The sequence below is a fragment of the Dendrobates tinctorius genome, unplaced genomic scaffold (genome assembly GCF_039654945.1).
Source record: "Dendrobates tinctorius isolate UK_male_01 unplaced genomic scaffold, ASM3965494v1 ptg000003l, whole genome shotgun sequence".
In the NCBI taxonomy this organism is placed as follows: domain Eukaryota; kingdom Metazoa; phylum Chordata; class Amphibia; order Anura; family Dendrobatidae; genus Dendrobates; species Dendrobates tinctorius.
In genome coordinates this window covers 25,001,266-25,018,747 of record NW_027361671.1, presented here as the reverse complement: position 1 = coordinate 25,018,747, position 17,482 = coordinate 25,001,266, and the positions used below count along the sequence as shown (strand labels likewise).

Below are 17,482 nucleotides of genomic sequence, written 5' to 3'. Positions count from 1 at the left end.
CTGTCAGGTGGACGTCCTGGAAAATAGGTATTAGACCTACCGGTAATGATGTTTCCAGGAGTCCATCCTGACAGCACGGGTAGTTCCCTCCCTGTTATGTTATACTATGTTGTATTATGTTATGTCATATGCTGTAATATGATTGTTTCATTAAACCGTTACTAGCATCATCCACCTTGTGGTACTTGTCAAATCACTGAGGGAAAGGGGGTGGGACATGGCCTTTTAACCTCTCGTGTGCTTTCCTGTCCCTGTAAGGAGGAGGAGGACGTCCTCCATGGTGCTGTCAGGATGGACTCCTGGAAACATCATTACCGGTAGGTCTAATACCTATTATCCGTTCAATTATTCTGGAGAAATGTGAGGACGCCGAGAAACGACTGGTCGTGCCTCGAGACTTTAAGCTTAGGCTACCATTTAATCAGTAGGACATTAACACGTGGGCCGAAGTTCATAAGATCGACACCCCGGTGGCCAGGGAGTCAGGGAAGACTTCAATTCCTCTAGTCTCAAGGAACCCATGGACAAGAAGGCCGACGTGCTCCTAAAGAGGGCTTGGGAGGCCTCGGCGGCGGTTATGAAGACAAACATAGCCGCCACGTCAGTCGCCAGATCCATGCATCTATGGATCGACCACTTGGAGCATCAGTTAAAGGATAAAACCCCTAGAGGCGATATCTTCGAAGGGCTTCCCCTGTTAAGGATCGCAACCGGATTCCTGGTGGACGCTTCAGCTGAATCTGTGCGATTTGCAGGCAGGAATAATTCTTTATCCAACGCGGCTCATCAAGCCATTTGGATGAAGACCTGGTCAGGGGACTACCAGTCGAAAAATAGATTATGTGCCATACCCTCCTCAGGTGGGAAAGTTTTTGGGCCGACATTAGATAAAATTCTGGAGAATGCCTTGGACGACAAAAAAGTCTTCCTGAGGAAAAACCAAAAAGGCATTTTCTCTTTCAAAGATCCAGACCTTACCAAAAGCTGGAATATAGAGGGAAGGGGAAATCCTCTCTCTGGGAGTACACGAAGGGAGGAAAAAGTAGGGCTCCCCCCGTCTCGCTCCGGACAAAGTTCCAGAAGCAGGAGACAATGACTCCATACCTGTAGGGGTTCGCCTCAGACACTTTGCGGGGTCATGGGAACTCATCTCCCAAAACCGGTGGATTCGCAGTATGGTCTCCTAGGGCTATACCCTCGAATTCACAACCCCCCCCAGCATGGTTCGTCGTAACAAGTCATCAATCCAAAACCCTTATGGATCCTATTTGGGCAGACGTAAAGGACCTGCTAAAGTCAGGGGTAGTGGTACCGGTCCCAGAAATAGAGAAAGCTCAAGGCCACTATTAAACCCTCTTCACAGTAAAAAAACCGTCGGGGGAGATTCGGACCATTATAAATTTAAAGCCATTAAATCAATGGATCCGGTACAGAAGATTCCGAATGGAGTCCCTAAAAATCACCATCCCATTGATAGACCAGAACTCTGCAATGTGCGTACTATCAGGTTCCCATCCACCCCCACTCTCAGAAGTTCCTATGCTTTGCACTAAAAAAAGGAAGCCGGTACTACCACTTTCAGTTTCAGGCTCTTCCTTTTCACATGGCTTCAGCACCTCGGGTTTTTACGAAGCTGGTCACCGAGATCGTGGAACACTTGAGACAAGACAGAATAATCATCGTCCCATACTTAGACGACTTCCTCGTGATTTCTCATTAAGCATCTGAGTTAAAGGAACAACTAGTCTCGGTAATTGCAATGCTCGAAAACCTAGGTTGGATCTTGAACAAAGAAAAGTCAGACCTACAGCCAGGTACCCAGAAGAAATTCCTGGCAATCATGTTAGATTCCAAAAGAAGAATCTCATTTTTACCGGAGGGAAAAAAGAAACCCATTATGGACAAAGTTCGCCAGCTAGGGCGAGATCGGATATCCATAAGAACCGCAATGAAGATCCTGGGTACCCTGACTGCATGCATACCCTGCGTAATGTGGAGCCAGGCTCACACAAGAAGCCTATAAAGGGAGATCCTGACAAAATGGGACAGAGGGCAGTCCTCTCTGGACAGGGAGATTCGGACGTCCCCAGCCTTGAGATCATCTCTAAAGTGGTGGATCAGTCTCAGAAATATCAGCCAGGGGGTGCCTTGGATCCTGTCACCATGCGACGGATGGGGAGCCCATCTGGAAGGCAGGTACCTGCAGGGAACATGGCCCGGAAACATCAGCTCACAGTCCTCAAACTTCCGAGAGCTACGTGCAGTTTGGAAGATGCTAAAACGAAGCAGGTCGAGTCTACGGGACCAACATATAAAGGTCATGTCAGACAACATGACCACAGTAGCCTTCCTACGCCATCAGGGGGGCCCAAGGCACAGGAAGCTTCAGGATTTTGCAGCCCGCATCCTCACTTGGGCAGAGAACAACGTTCGTTCCTTGTCAGCGGTACACCTAGAAGGCTCCAGGAACAACATAGCCGATTATCTGAGCAGGCAGGAAGTCTGAGCCACCGAGTGGGAACTAAAGAAATCTTCATAGACTTGTGTCATCGGTGGGGAACCCCCCAGCTGGACTTCTTCGTGACCAAAAAGACCACCAAGCTAAAGAGATTCTACTCCCTCAATCCAGCGGACCATCCGGAGAGAGTCGACGGCCTGAACCAGAGATAGGGGGAAACCCATATAGCAGTCCCCCTCCCTATCGCCATAATACTGAGAGTCCTCAGAAAAATCCAAGAAGAAGGAGCCTGGTTGATGCTAGTCGTTCCCTTCTGGCCCAGGCAAAGTTGGTTTCCCCTCCTCAAGAAGATGGCTCAGGAGGGGCCATTCCATCTGCCGACGGCAGCGGATCTGCTTTCCTAGGGCCCAGTTTGGCACCCAAATCCGGAGAACCTACATCTGGCAGCATGGATCCTGAGAGGGAGGTCCTAAAATCCAGAGGCCTCTCCGACCAAGTGATCTCCACATTGCAGGCTAGCCATAAGCCAGTTACGAATGCTATATATCGTAAAATTTGGAAGAAGTTCTGCTCGGAAGGTAGTAGTACCCCCATACACCCGTCTCACTCAAATATCCCTCAGATTCTTGACTTCCTGCAGGCAGAATTTAATAAGGGTTTAAGTCCACGCACATTGAAAGTCCAGATAGCAGCTTTAAGTACTTTCTTTGATTTCTCCTTGGCTTCTCATCCATGGATAGCATGGTTCACAAAGGCCATCCAGAGATTAAGACCCACGTTAAGGAAAACAGTCCCCCCCCGTGGGACCTAAATCTGGTACTTAACGCTCTATGCAGGCCCCCTTATGAGCCAATATCTGAAGTAGACGTCACAAGGCTTGCACATAAAACCGTCTTTTTGGTAGCCATCACCTCAGCCAAGCGGCTAGGTGAGATCTGGGCCCTGTCAATCCAGAACCCCAACATGCAGATCTTCGTGGACCATATAATACTAAAACTAAACACAGGATTCCTTCCTAAGGTAGTATCTCCCCAGAATCTAAACCAGGAGATAGTCCTACCCTCATTTTGCCCATTCCCGAAAAACGATAAAGAAAAACTTTTTCACTCATTGGACGTCAGACGAGCGGTCACACGCTACTTAGAGGTCACGCGAGAGTGGCGACAGGACACAAAACTGTTTATCCAGTATGGTGGTAAAAATAGGAGTAGAGGTGCATCTACACTCACCCTAGCAAGATGGATAATATTAATCATCTCCTCCGCATACGAGGCCAAGGGATTACCTATACTACAGGGGCTTAGGGCCCATTCCACCAGGGCAATGCGACTTCATGGGCAGAGAGGGCGGGATCCTCGGTAGAGCAAATATGCAGGGCCGCCACCTGGTCTGCGCTAAACACTTTCTGTAGACACTATAAATTGGACACGCTGACGGATAGCCAGATGACCTTCGGTCGTAAGGTGCTACAAGCAGTAGTCCCACCCTAGACGAATTCCTACTTTGGTATTCCCCATTGTGCTGTCAGGATAGGACGTCCTGGAAAATGGAGATTAGACCTTCCGGTAATGTTATTTCCAGGAGTCCATCCTGACAGCACTGGTAGTTCCCTCCCGTTGATTTGTGTTTGTGGTAATATGCTTGTACTAAATCTAAAAAAATAATAATTGCATCCATACTCGTGTGGTACTTGGAAAAATCACTGGAGTGTGGGCGTGGGAGGGGACCTTGAACCTCTCGTGCATTTCCTGTCCCTGTAAGGATGAAAGGACAACCCTATTGTGCTGTCAGGATGGACTCCTGGAAATAACATTACCGATAGGTCTAATCCGTTTTTATTGAAACGATCACAAGTAGCCTAGTAAATGACATTTTACTGGAATCAGGGCCTCAGTCCCTACAACATTCTGCTCTCAGATTATATAGCAAAAACTTGGTGACAGATTCCCTTTAAGCCTCATTATCTTTTTTTTTTTTTCTTAAGAAAAATTATTTTGTTCAAATGAGGTATCTGCCAAGATTTTCCACCACAGTCTTTAAAGCGAACCTGTCAACTGTTTTGGCCGCCATAAGATGCGGCCACTGCCTTTCAGGGCTTATCTACAGCATTCTATAATGCTGTAGAGAAGCTCCGGTCCGACTTGCAAGATAAGAAAAATAAGTTTATTATATTCACCCGGGGAGGGCGGTCCGATGGGTGTCACAGGACCGGTGCCGGCGCCTCCTATCTTCTTGCGATGCCGCCCTCCTGCTTCTTCATCGCTCCCCGGCATCACCCTACTGCTCAGGTGTAGTTCTCTTCCCTGTTGAGGGTAGAGCAAAGTGCTACAGTGCGCAGGTGCTGGGAAAGGTCAGGCCCAACGCCTGTGCACTACAGTACTTTGCTCTGCCCTCAACAGGGCAGGAGCGCAAATGCCGGGGAGCCATGAAGCAAGAAGGAGGGCGGCATCGCAGGAAGATGTGAGGCGCTGGACCCGGACCTGCGACACCCATCGGACCAGACCGCCCCGCAGGTGAGTATAATAAAAGTTATTTTTCTTCACTTGCAGGTTGGACCGGGGGCTTGTCAACAGCATTAGAGAATGCTGTAGCTAAGCCCTGAAAGGCAGTGGCCGCATCTTATAATCTTTCCTTGCCTATGTCCGCCATGAAATATGGCAAGGCTCATTAAAGGGGGTCGATATTGACTTTTAGTATTACTACTTCCAATAGATGGTGCCAGAGTGCTAGTCCTCTTCCTCTCTGATGAAGCAATTTGCATATTTAATTTCCCAGAGGAGCATGCATGGCTTATAAGTCTCCCCACTCTGACATGCCAGGCCTCACTTGTCACTCTCCACAAGGAGAAACGTTACCCCTTAAAACTACAGTTCTGAAAGCCTTCTGGGGCATGTTTGCTAATGGGTGTATATCTTAGTAGTGATATTTTTTGGCCGCGATACAGCTTTTGCAATATAATTTTTAAAGGTTGGATAACCCCTTTAAAAAAAGCAATCAATGGACCGAATAAAGGAAAATATTCACATTAGGCTCACACTCAAAAAAAAAAAAAAAAAATCCAGAAAACAGGTTATGCACTCAGTAGGCTTATTTTTTACTCTGCCCAATATCTGTAAATAATTCAGCTTCCTCGTTTCCCTGTAGGTTATACCTATCATTTCATATAACTAAAGAGCTCAATAATCTGTGTTAAAATAGGCTTGTTGTCAAGAGCATTCGATAGCCGCGGTTGAATAGCAATCTCTGGGTTTAGAGCTTAAATGGTTATTTTCTCATTGTAGCTTACAGTAAATGAGTAATGAGCCTCCGTAGGACGCGGCATTATAATAACACGTAAGCCTGGCTATTCCTTTGCAATTTATTACCAGTCCTTTATGTATTGTTATGTATTAACTAAGAACACTTTATACGGTTTTATTTTAGGAGCCTGTTGCCATTACATGGACATGAAGTTTCATGACATTTTTTAGAAGTGTCCTGTCTAGTGATGAGCGAGTATACTCCTTGCTCGGGTTTTTCCACGCATGCTCGGGTGTCCTCCGAGTATTTTGGCGTGCTCGGAGACTTACTTTTTGTCGTCTCAGCTGCATGATTTGCGACTGCTAGACAGCTTGAATACATGTGTGAAATGCCTGTTTGTTAGGGAATTCCCACATGTATTCAGCCTGTCTACAAGTCGCAAATCATGCAGCTGTGACGACAAAAAGTAAGTCTCCGAGCACGCCAAAATACTCGGAGGACACCCAAGCATGCTCGGAAAACCCGAGCAACGAGTATACTCGCTCATCACTAGTCCTGTCCATTTCCTTATCCAGGTTTTTTTTCTGTGGCCCCATGTATTACCATTCCTCTCATCTTCAGGTGCAAATTGTACCTATTCCACTGAAGAAACCAAACTTCAGTTGGTCTGTTGGCATACTCAGTTGGTCTGTTGGCTTACAGTTCCACTCTGTTGGTCTGTTTGCCTTTAACAGTCGTTTTAAGTCCTTCACGTGTTCCATTAAGAAAAAATTTTTTTTGTTGCTTTTTTTTCCCCATGTATGCAGTTCTTGTCTTTGTTCCCTCAGGGCTCCACTTCTAGGCAAACTTATCAGCCTTGAGTTGTCAAGAGGTGATTTCACTAGCTGTGCCATCCCGCTACATTTTTTGGTGTCAAGATCGAGATTATGATGGTGGTCACCACCTCACCATCATTATCAAAACCAAAATTGTCAGTGGGCAGTGGCTGCTTTGCCAGATGCCTACTCTCCAGGACAAGGCTACATCTTCAGCCTATATGAATGACCGCAGTATGAGCTCCTAGCACCAGCCAGTCCAGGCCCCAAGTTCTGAGTCGCACTCATGATACTTATTTACAGCATTTCTATCCTTTCCACAAAAGTGACGAAAAGCATTGTCTTGTTGCCTCACCTCCCATAGCACTGTTTTTTTCTTCTCTGACAACATGTGAAGGCTACAGCAGTCGCGTGATGCCACCACTGGATGTCAATTCCAGGAGACCGGTAGGGGAATGGTGCTGGAGCAGCACCTTGTTGCCGCTATTCAAAAGGGTTTGGTGAAGTGGTTTTCCAGAAACAAATAAAAATAAATAAAAGGAAATGGCAAAATAAATAAATTTCTAATCAACATAAAATTAAAAAATACAACCTCTTATTACACTGATAGTAGCCTATATTAGAGTTATGTTATTAGGACGTACTATAGCCTGATGATTTGCAGTAAGAAGCTGCACCCCCTCCATTGACGTGCAAGAATATGTCCTTAAGGTGGATATTCTGAACTAGTACACAAGATACCAAGGTGCTGAGGTAAGAAGAGGCTGCTCACACTGCTAATCCACCATGTCTTTCTGATCTAATACTTTAGATAGCAGGGGTGCAGAGTAAAGATGGGCTCATCGATTCACAGAACTCAAGTACATCAGCCAGGTCCGTATTGTCTGGCCACTTTACAGGAAACCTGTGAATCACTTATCTTCCAGGATCCTCGGTGCAGTGTTTGTTTATCCGGGTTGGTACCACATCATAATTGTGGCATGATGCACAGATGATGTCGCACCAACCTAGCTAATCTAAAGCGTCATTGTGACCTGTTGAAGATAAGAGATTTCCTTCCTTCCAAAGGCCAGAGAATACTGACATGGCTGATGGACTGGAGTCCCGTGAATTGCTTCCCCATCTCTAGTGCTAGAGTTGAAGAGGCTGCTCACACTGCTGTCCACCCTGTCTTCCTGATGTAATACTGGAGATACCAGGTGTGCTGAGACAAGAAGAGGCTGTCCACACTGCTGTCCACCATGTCTTCCTGATCTAATATTGGAGATACCAGGGGTGCTGAAGCTAGCAGAGGCTGCTCACACTGCTGTCCACCATGTCTTCCTGATCTAATACTGGAGATATCAGGGGTATATTTTTATAAGTGGGTGGTTCTTTATTATTTAACCCCATTGAGACGGAACCTGTTTTCACCTTCATGAGCAGGCCAATTTTTACAATTCTGACCAGTGTCCCTAGAATGCTTCAACCAATCCCGGTGATTCTGAAATTGTTTTCTCGTGACATATTGTACTTTGTGAAAAAAAACGGAAATTTGGCGGAAATTTTGAAAACGTCGCAATTTTCAAAATTTTTATTTTTATGCCCTTAAATCAGAGAGTCATATCGCACAAAATAGTTAATAAATAACATTTCCCACATGTCTACTTTACATCAGCACAATTTTTTTAAACAGAATTGTTTTTGTTTGGAAGTTATAAGGGTTAGAAGTTGACCATCGATTTCTCATTTTTATAACAAAAATGGCAAAACCATTTTTTAGGGACCACCTCACATTTGAAGTGACTTTGAGGGGCCTATATTACAGAACATACCTCAAAATGACACCATTCTAAAAACTGCACCCCTCAAGGTACTCAAAACCACATTCAAGAAATTTATTAACCCTTCAGGTGCTTGACGGGAATTTTTGGAATGTGGAAGGAAAAAATGAACATTTACTTTTCTTTCACAAAAATTTGAGCATGCCTATACCCCATATGAGGGGGAAATCTACTGTTTGGGCACATGGCAAGGCTCGTAAGGGAAGGAGCACCATTTCACTTTTGGAATGCAAAATGTGATGGAATAATTAGCAGACGCCATGTTGCGTTTGAAGATCCCCTGATGTGCCTAAACAGTGGAAACGCCCCACAAATGACACCATTTTGGAAACTATGCCCCTTTGGGACCTTTTCTAGATGTGTATTGAGCACTTTTAACCACCAGGTGCTTCACAGAAGTTTATAACGTTAAGCTGTGAAAATAAAAAAAATCACATTTTTCCCACAAAAATCTTTTTAGCTACAAATTTTGTACTTTCACAAGGGCAAAAAGAGAAAATGGACCCCAAAGTTTGTTGTGCAATTTCACCTGAGTTGACTGACACCCCATATGTGGATGATTACTACTTTTGAGGCACATTGCAAAGCTCAGAAGGGAAGTGGCGTCATATTACAGTTTTGCTGCATTTGTTTGATGGTGCCATGTTACATTGGCAGAGTCTCTGTGGTGCTAGAACAGCAGAACCCCACATAAGTGACTCCATTTTACCAATTAAACCTATTAATGAATTAATTTAGGGGTGCAGTGATTATATTGACACCACAGGTGTGTCGCAAACTTTTATAACATTGGGCAGTGAAGAAAAAATAATTTACATTTTTACCACCAAGATTGTGTGTTAGCCCCAAGTTTTATATTTTCACACTGGGAAATGGGTAAAAATGGCACCAGAATTTGTCCCACAATTTCTGCTGAATGTAAAAATACCCCATACAGTGGGGCAAAAAAGTATTTAGTCAGTCAGCAATAGTGCAAGTTCCACCACTTAAAAAGATGAGAGGCGTCTGTAATTTACATCATAGGTAGACCTCAACTATGGGAGACAAACTGAGAAAAAAAAATCCAGAAAATCACATTGTCTGTTTTTTTTTTTCATTTTATTTGCATATTATGGTGGAAAATAAGTATTTGGTCAGAAACAAAATTTCATCTCAATACTTTGAGATATATCCTTTGTTGGCAATGACAGAGGTCAAACGTTTTCTGTAAGTCTTCACAAGGTTGCCACACACTGTTGTTGGTATGTTGGCCCATTCCTCTATGCAGATCTCCTCTAGAGCAGTGATGTTTTTGGCTTTTCGCTTGGCAACACGGACTTTCAACTCCCTCCTAAGGTTTTCTATAGGGTTGAGATCTGGAGACTGGCTAGGCCACTCCAGGACCTTGAAATGCTTCTTACGAAGCCACTCCTTCGTTGCCCTGGCGGTGTGCTTTGGATCATTGTCATGTTGAAAAACCCAGCCACGTTTCATCTTCAATGCCCTTGCTGATGGAAGGAGGTTTGCACTCAAAATCTCACGATACATGGCCCCATTCATTCTTTCATGTACCCGGATCAGTCGTCCTGGCCCCTTTGCAGAGAAACAGCCCCAAAGCATGATGTTTCCACCACCATGCTTTACAGTAGGTATGGTGTTTGATGGATGCAACTCAGTATTCTTTTTCCTCCAAACACGACAAGTTGTGTTTCTACCAAACAGTTCCAGTTTGGTTTCATCAGACCATAGGACATTCTCCCAAAACTCCTCTGGATCATCCAAATGCTCTCTAGCAAACTTCAGATGGGCCCGGACATGTACAGGCTTAAGCAGTGGGACACGTCTGGCACTGCAGGATCTGAGTCCATGGTGGCGTAGTGTGTTACTTATGGTAGGCCTTGTTACATTGGTCCCAGCTCTCTGCAGTTCATTCACTAGGTCCCCCAGCGTGGTTCTGGGATTTTTGCTCACCGTTCTTGTGATCATTCTGACCCCACGGGGTGGGATTTTGCGTGGAGCACCAGATCGAGGGAGATTATCAGTGGTCTTGTATGTCTTCCATTTTCTAATTATTGCTCCCACAGTTGATTTCTTCACTCCAAGCTGGTTGGCTATTGCAGATTCAGTCTTCCCAGCCTGGTGCAGGGCTACAATTTTGTTTCTGGTGTCCTTTGACAGCTCTTTGGTCTTCACCATAGTGGAGTTTGGAGTCAGACTGTTTGAGGGTGTGCACAGGCGTCTTTTTATACTGATAACAAGTTTAAACAGGTGCCATTACTACAGGTAATGAGTGGAGGAAAGAGGAGACTCTTAAAGAAGAAGTTACAGGTCTGTGAGAGCCAGAAATCTTGATTGCTTGTTTCTGACCAAATACTTATTTTCCACCATAATATGCAAATAAAATGAAAAAAAAACAGACAATGTGATTTTCTGGATTTTTTTTTCTCAGTTTGTCTCCCATAGTTGAGGTCTACCTATGATGTAAATTACAGACGCCTCTCATCTTTTTAAGTGGTGGAACTTGCACTATTGCTGACTGACTAAATACTTTTTTGCCCCACTGTATGTGGCTGTACAGTACTACTTTGCCATACAGAGTGACTCGAGAGGGACGGAACGCTATTTGCCTCCTGGAACGCAGATTTTCCTAGACTACATTGCGGACTCCATATAAAGAGCCCATAAGTGCTAGAAAAGCAGATTTCCCCCTTCAAGTGACCCCATATTGGAAATTAGAACCCTTTTGGAAATTTATCTATAGATGTAGTGACGATTTTGACTCCATGGGTGTTTTCCAAAAACAGGCAGCAGTGGATGTTGCTGAGTGAAAATTGCAAACTGCAAACATGTGGGCACTAAATGTTGTTTAAGCACACTGGGGCTCAGAAGGGAGGGGGTCATTTAGATTTGGGAGCAAAGAATTTTCTAAACTTCTTTTTGCGGGTGAGGAGCCATTTCGCTTTTCCAGAGCCTTTGTGCTACCAGTAACGTGGAAGCACCCTATATTTCCGATGACAGATCTGAGTGGAGACTTCCTTTTTTTGTGGATTGAGTGGAAGCTTTTATTGGGAACATTTTGCATAATGTTTGGGATCACAGTTATCCGGCACTCTGCCTTGACCATTTACTTTGGGGTTTCCATCTTAATCTCTTGAGTGACGTAACATATGAAACTCCCGATGGATCCATTCACTATAATGATGCAGTAGAGTTACTCTGGACTTCATGTGGCCTCTGTTCTGCGGTTTACTTCTTTTCAGAAGTGCACAAAACTGTGGCCTACGACACTTTTATGCAGTCTTAAAAAGACAGACACCCCGGCTCACAGGTGATATGGCGTCCACAGTGTCTCCATCTGCCTCAGTATCCGGATTCTTCACCAGGGGTTCTGTCTGAATCACGAGAGATTTACACGGAGACTCCTGTGTAAGCGCTCAGCACAGAGCGCAGGATAAATGTGCACCGAGCCTTACTGCGGTCTTTGGGAGTCAGAATGAAAAAATCAACAGCATGTGATGAATTTGTTTTATTTATTTTTCTTGACGTTCTTCATGCAGTATAAGTGATTAGGTGACTTTATTCTTTGGGTCGGTACGATTACTGAGATACCAGATTTCTATTGAGTTTTTATGTTTGGCTGCTGTCACACACTAAAAGACCCTTTTTACTGCGAAAACACTTCACCATATTTTGAGAGCTATAATTTTTTCATATTTCGGCCAACAGTCATGTGAAGGCTTGTTTTTTTGCGGGACGAGCTGATGTTTTTATGGGTACCATTCTTCAGGCACATGAGTTTTTGATCACTTTTTATTCCCGATTTTTGTGAGACAAAATGCTCAAACACCAGGAATTGCTTTTTTTTATTTTAACTATCGCTCCGCTTGTGATAAAATTGGTAAGGCAGCTTTATTCTTTGGGTCAGTATGATTATATCGATACCTCCATTTATAACATTTTTTTTTATGTTTTTCTCTTTTACACAATAAAAAGTGTTTGATAGAAAAAATAATTATTTTTGCATCGCTTTATTCTGAGATCTATAACTTTGTATTTTTCTGCTGATCACGTTTTGTTGCACTTTTTGTTCGCCCGTATAAAAATAAAGCAATTTTTTTTTGCCTCGTTTTTTTTACATTTTTTTTACAGTGTTCACTGAAGGGGTTAACTAGTGGGATAGTTTTATAGAGCGGGTCGTAAGGGATGCGATAATACCAAATATGTGTACTTTTATTGTTTTTTATTTATATAAATAAATGTATTGGTAAAATATTTATTTTATTTTTTTTCTTTATTTGGGAATTTTGTTTTAAAAATATTTTTACACATGATATTTTTTTTCTTTACTTTATTACATTGTCGCTGTATGAGACATCACTATAAATTGTCAGATCGCTGATCTGCATAGCAGAGTATCAGGTCAGGATCTGACAGGCAGGGAAGGAAGCATGCCAGCTCCTCCTCTCAACTGGCGCTCACAAGCCACCTTCCCTGCAGGACCCAGAAAGACCCTGCAGCCATCTTGCACATGACAGAAATGAATCCCCCCTCTCGTGCCCATATACCCATCACACATCCTCTATCCTATAGGCACATCTTCCCTCTTAAAGGGATCATTGGTATGGAATCTTCCCTCTTAAAGGGATCATTGGTATGGAAGTCAGATCAAATCCATCCAGCGCTTTGGTTTTAACCCCAGTCATTTCTTGAAGGGATCTCCTGTGTGGAAGTTAGGACCGTTCCACTCAACTCTGTGGTTCTGACCCCAGTTTCTCTTAAAGGGATCATTGGTATGGAATTTAGGGCAAATCCACTCTGCGCTTTGGTACTGACCCCATGCCTCTCTTAAAGGGATCTCAGGTATGGAAGTCAGGGCAATTGCCTTCAAATGTTCTGGTACTGACCCCAGGCTCTCTTAAAGGGATCTCCTGTATGGAAGTTAGAGTAAATCCCTCAGCGCTCTGATTCTGACCCCAGGGTTCTATGAAAGGGATCATTGGTATGCAAGTCAGGGCAAATCCACTCAGCGCTCTGGTTCTGATCCCAGGCTCTCTTAAAGGGATCCCCAGTATGGAAGTTAGGGCAAATCCACTCTGCGCTTTGGTACTGACCCCAGGCCTCTCTTAAAGGGATCTCCGGTGTGGAAGTTATGGTAAATCCCTCAGGTCTCTGATTCTCACCCCAGGCTTCTATTAAAGGGATCATTGGTATGGAAGTCATGGCAAATCCATCCAGCACTTTGGTTCTGATCCCAGGCTCTCTTAAAGGGATCCCTGGTATGGAAGTCAGGGCAAATCCACTCAGCGCTCTGGTTCTGACGCCAAGCCTCTCTTAAAGGGATCCCTGGTATGGAAGTTAGGACCGTTCCACTTAGTGCTCTGGTTCTGACCCCAGGCTGATGGGATGATGTGGGATATTAGTGGTAGTTGTCCGGTGGCTCTGGCTGACGGGATGATGTGGGATATTAGGGGTAGTAGTCCGGTGGCTCAGGCTGACGGGACTATGTGGGATATTAGGGGTAGTAATCCGGTGGCTCTGGCTGATGGGATGATGTGGGATATTAGAGGTAGTAGTCCGGTGGCTCTGGCTGACGGGACGATGTGGGATATTAGGGGTTGTTGTCCGGTAGCTCTGGCTGACAGGATGATGTGGGATATTATAGTGAATGTGGCTATGCGGAGTGGGCGGGGCTCTACACTCAGATAGATAGAGAGAGAGTTATATATATATATATTAGATATAGATATTATCATTATAATTTGCTATAACTAACCGTAGTTAGTTACTATGCCCGGGCAGCGCCGGGCTCTTCTGCTAGTATTAACTATTAATGCCACAGAAAGTTTGGGAAATATTTATAAAAAAAAATCAATCAAATGTAATTCCACACTAAAATTTGTATTTTTATTACACTCCAGCCTTTTATTTTGATATCAAGGCAAATTTCTTAAGTATTAGGGATGTTTTTTGTTCACTTTTTATCCAATCTTCATGGAGTGTTGTCTTTGGCCAGCATCCAGATTTCAATGTCAGAGATTAGTTTTAGTCCATTCGTAATTGAAGCAGATTTATGTAGGTTACCACAAGAAAAGCTGGCACAATCTAGTGTAATCGGTTAGGTTTCACTGACTGAGACACTTCATGATGCCACAATAGACGTTTTTTCATGCGGAATCCCTAGAGCCAAGGTGTATGGATGGAGCATCGCCTTTCGCGGTCCTGAGAAGAGTTTACACAAGTTAAGGAGATACATGCCAATCTTTTGTCATTCTCCGAGCTGCTGCTCACGATTGGGGCTGTCCCATCAGAGACCTGAATGGGCCGCAGGCAGGGAGGTTTTCTTTCTCATGAAAGTGCTCAGTCTTCATGAAAAGCCTGTTTGATAATGAGAAGATATTCGTTTCACTAGACTCCATTTTAAGCTCACTCATGCTTGGAGTTTTCTTGAAAAGGTCCTTTCTTTACCTTCTGTATGGTGTTTTCCAGCCCACCCAGCCTTCATTCATTTTGGAGAGGCCTCCACGCTGATGTTCAAGTGCGTCTCCGGCAATCATATTGAAGGATATTTGTAGTATTTATTTATTTTTTTGCTTTTGCTCTGCTAAAATCTGGTATATTTGGATGATGTTTTTGCTTCATTTGTAGTACCCATTTTTTATTCCTAGTGTTCTTTATATTTCTCTTCCTGAAACCTTAAATAGTATTTTTGCTGTTATGTTTAACAGTCTGATTTGCTTATACTTATTTTGTTTTTGGTATTATTATTTTTATCTTAACATTTTATTCACATATTTTTTTCCTCTAAACTAAAGGAACAGTTTTTTTTCCCCCATTAAAATCAATGGAAAATAATTAAAAACATGCACTTGGGCCCATTTAACAAGTCATTCACTCGTTTTGTGCCAAAATTGAAATCTTCTTCCGATTATAAAATACACATTTTTAAAATTGATAACAGTAGGCTGAATAGAGAGACAAAATATATCTTACTAATTTGGGCTAGTTCTCTTTAGAAAAGCATAATACACTATTAGGTCAATCCAAACCCAGTCTCTCTTTATTAAATTCTGACAGAATTAAGATGTCTCTTTTTGGATTGTCTGCATCAATGCCGCCTTGTAAAAAGAAAAATTGACACAATGGCGTTTTTGTTACTTTGCAAACCTTTACTGATGCATATCATTCAGTGTACTGGAAACCGTTATGTAAGAGAGTATCAGAACTATGTTATAGTTGTACACCTATTATTCTCACAAAAATAATCAGGGCAGCGCGGTGGCTCAGTGGTTAGCACAGTAGCCGCTGGGGTCCTGGGTTCTCCCACCAAGGACAAAATCTGCAAGGAGTTTGTATGTTCTCCATGTTTATGTGGGTTTCATTCGGATTCTCCGGTTTCCTCCCACATTACAAATACATACTGATAGGGAATCGAGATCATGATCCGCAGTGGGGACAGTGATGATGTCTGTAAAATGCTGTGAAATAAATGACGCTATATAAGTGAGTGAAATAAATAAATATTTACAGAAACGGTCATTGCTTCTCGATAAGGCCTTTTTCGATTGGTTAAAGGGAATCTGTCAGCAGGATTTCACCCTCCAAACTATGTGAATGTAGCTCTTTCAAAGACGAGTCCAGCAATACCTTCACTTGGCCTGTCCATTCCTCTATTACAGAGAAATCAGCATTTGAATTGATATACAAATTAATCTGAAGATCTGAAGCGTTTGGCACTCCCGCTCTATTCCTCGCCCCTGCTTTACTGATGACCTCTATGATGTGTGACTTCAGGCAAAGGTAGAGCGAGGAAACCGACTGGCCATGTAAAGGTATTGCTGGACTTGTCTTTGAAAGAGCTACATGTGCATATAAATAGTTTACGGTGTGAAATTCTGCTGACAGATTCCCTTAAAGGATAAAACCGTACATAAAACGTTAAGGCTGGATTTAGAAACACAAAAATTTAAGTATATAAACTTACTTAGAAATGCCTGTCAGGGACTGTGACCCTGATTCACCAAGACCATCCATTTTGTCACTGGCTGTGATGAGGGGGCATTTTGGAGTCTGACCCTCCTGGATCATTAAAACCCATTGAGAGACAGGAGTAAGAATTTTGACATAAGAAATGCCACGGCACGTCGAATTACTTGTACTCAACACTAAAAAAAACTGCTGAGATGGTTGTGGATTTTAGGAAAGATCAACATGAGATACTTCCAATCTACATCCATGACGAAGTGGTTCTTAGGGTCACAGAGACCAAATTCCTTGGTGTTATCATCTCTCATGATCTTAAATGGGGGAAAAACGTGGATGCTGTTATTAGAAAAGCACAACAAAGGATGTTCTTCCTGCGTCAGCTGAAAAGATATGGTTTGTCTAAGAATCTGCTGATCTTATTCTTTAATGCTGTCATCAGATCTGTGATTTGTTCCTCTCTGATAGTCTGGTATGGGGAGCCACTGTGCATGACAAACTCCGCTTACAAAGGACTTTCAGAACAGCAGAGAGAATTATAGGTTCCCCCCTGCCTAAAATCCAGGATCTTTATGATAAGAGTATTCGATCCCACGCATTGAAAATTTCATCCGATCCCTCTCACCCGGGACACTCCTCATTCCAACTACTCCCTTCAGGACGTCGCTTCAGAGTCCCCAAATGCAGCACCAACCGCCATATGAACAGCTTCTATCCACTCTCTGTTTAACAATTAAATCGTCATGTGTAGACTATATACTGTATCTGTCTTGTTAGATGTTACTTGTTGTATCTGTTGTTATATATTACGTTGCCTCTTTGCCACAAAGAATTCCTTGTATATATGTAATATGTACTTGGCGATAATAAATTTGATTGATTAGATGAGCTGTGGTTTCATGCCCCTGTCGTACCCTTGTCCTGCCCTAGTTCTGCCTGTTTTGGCGGAGCAGCAAGAATCTGTCATGAAAACTCCAAAAGTCGCTAAATTTTGGTGCAGCTTCACGTTACTCACAAATTATGCAACTTTTTAAAACAATTTATGCTAAAATTCTGGCAAAATTGCTTTGATGAATCATGGCCTATATGCCTTAGATGTAGAGAGAACACGACACTCTAGTCTGGTCAGATTTTATGACCTCTCAAACACACACCGCCTCTCACCAGATCAGTTATATCGCCACTCA

At 43.3% G+C, this 17,482-nt stretch overlaps 1 protein-coding gene across 12 annotated transcripts in view; it reads left to right on the top strand.

Annotated features, from left to right (window-relative positions):
* The window catches only part of KIAA0825 (KIAA0825 ortholog), a 556,500-nt gene that overhangs the window by 29,183 nt on the left and 509,835 nt on the right, over positions 1–17,482 (top strand). The window lies entirely within an intron of this gene.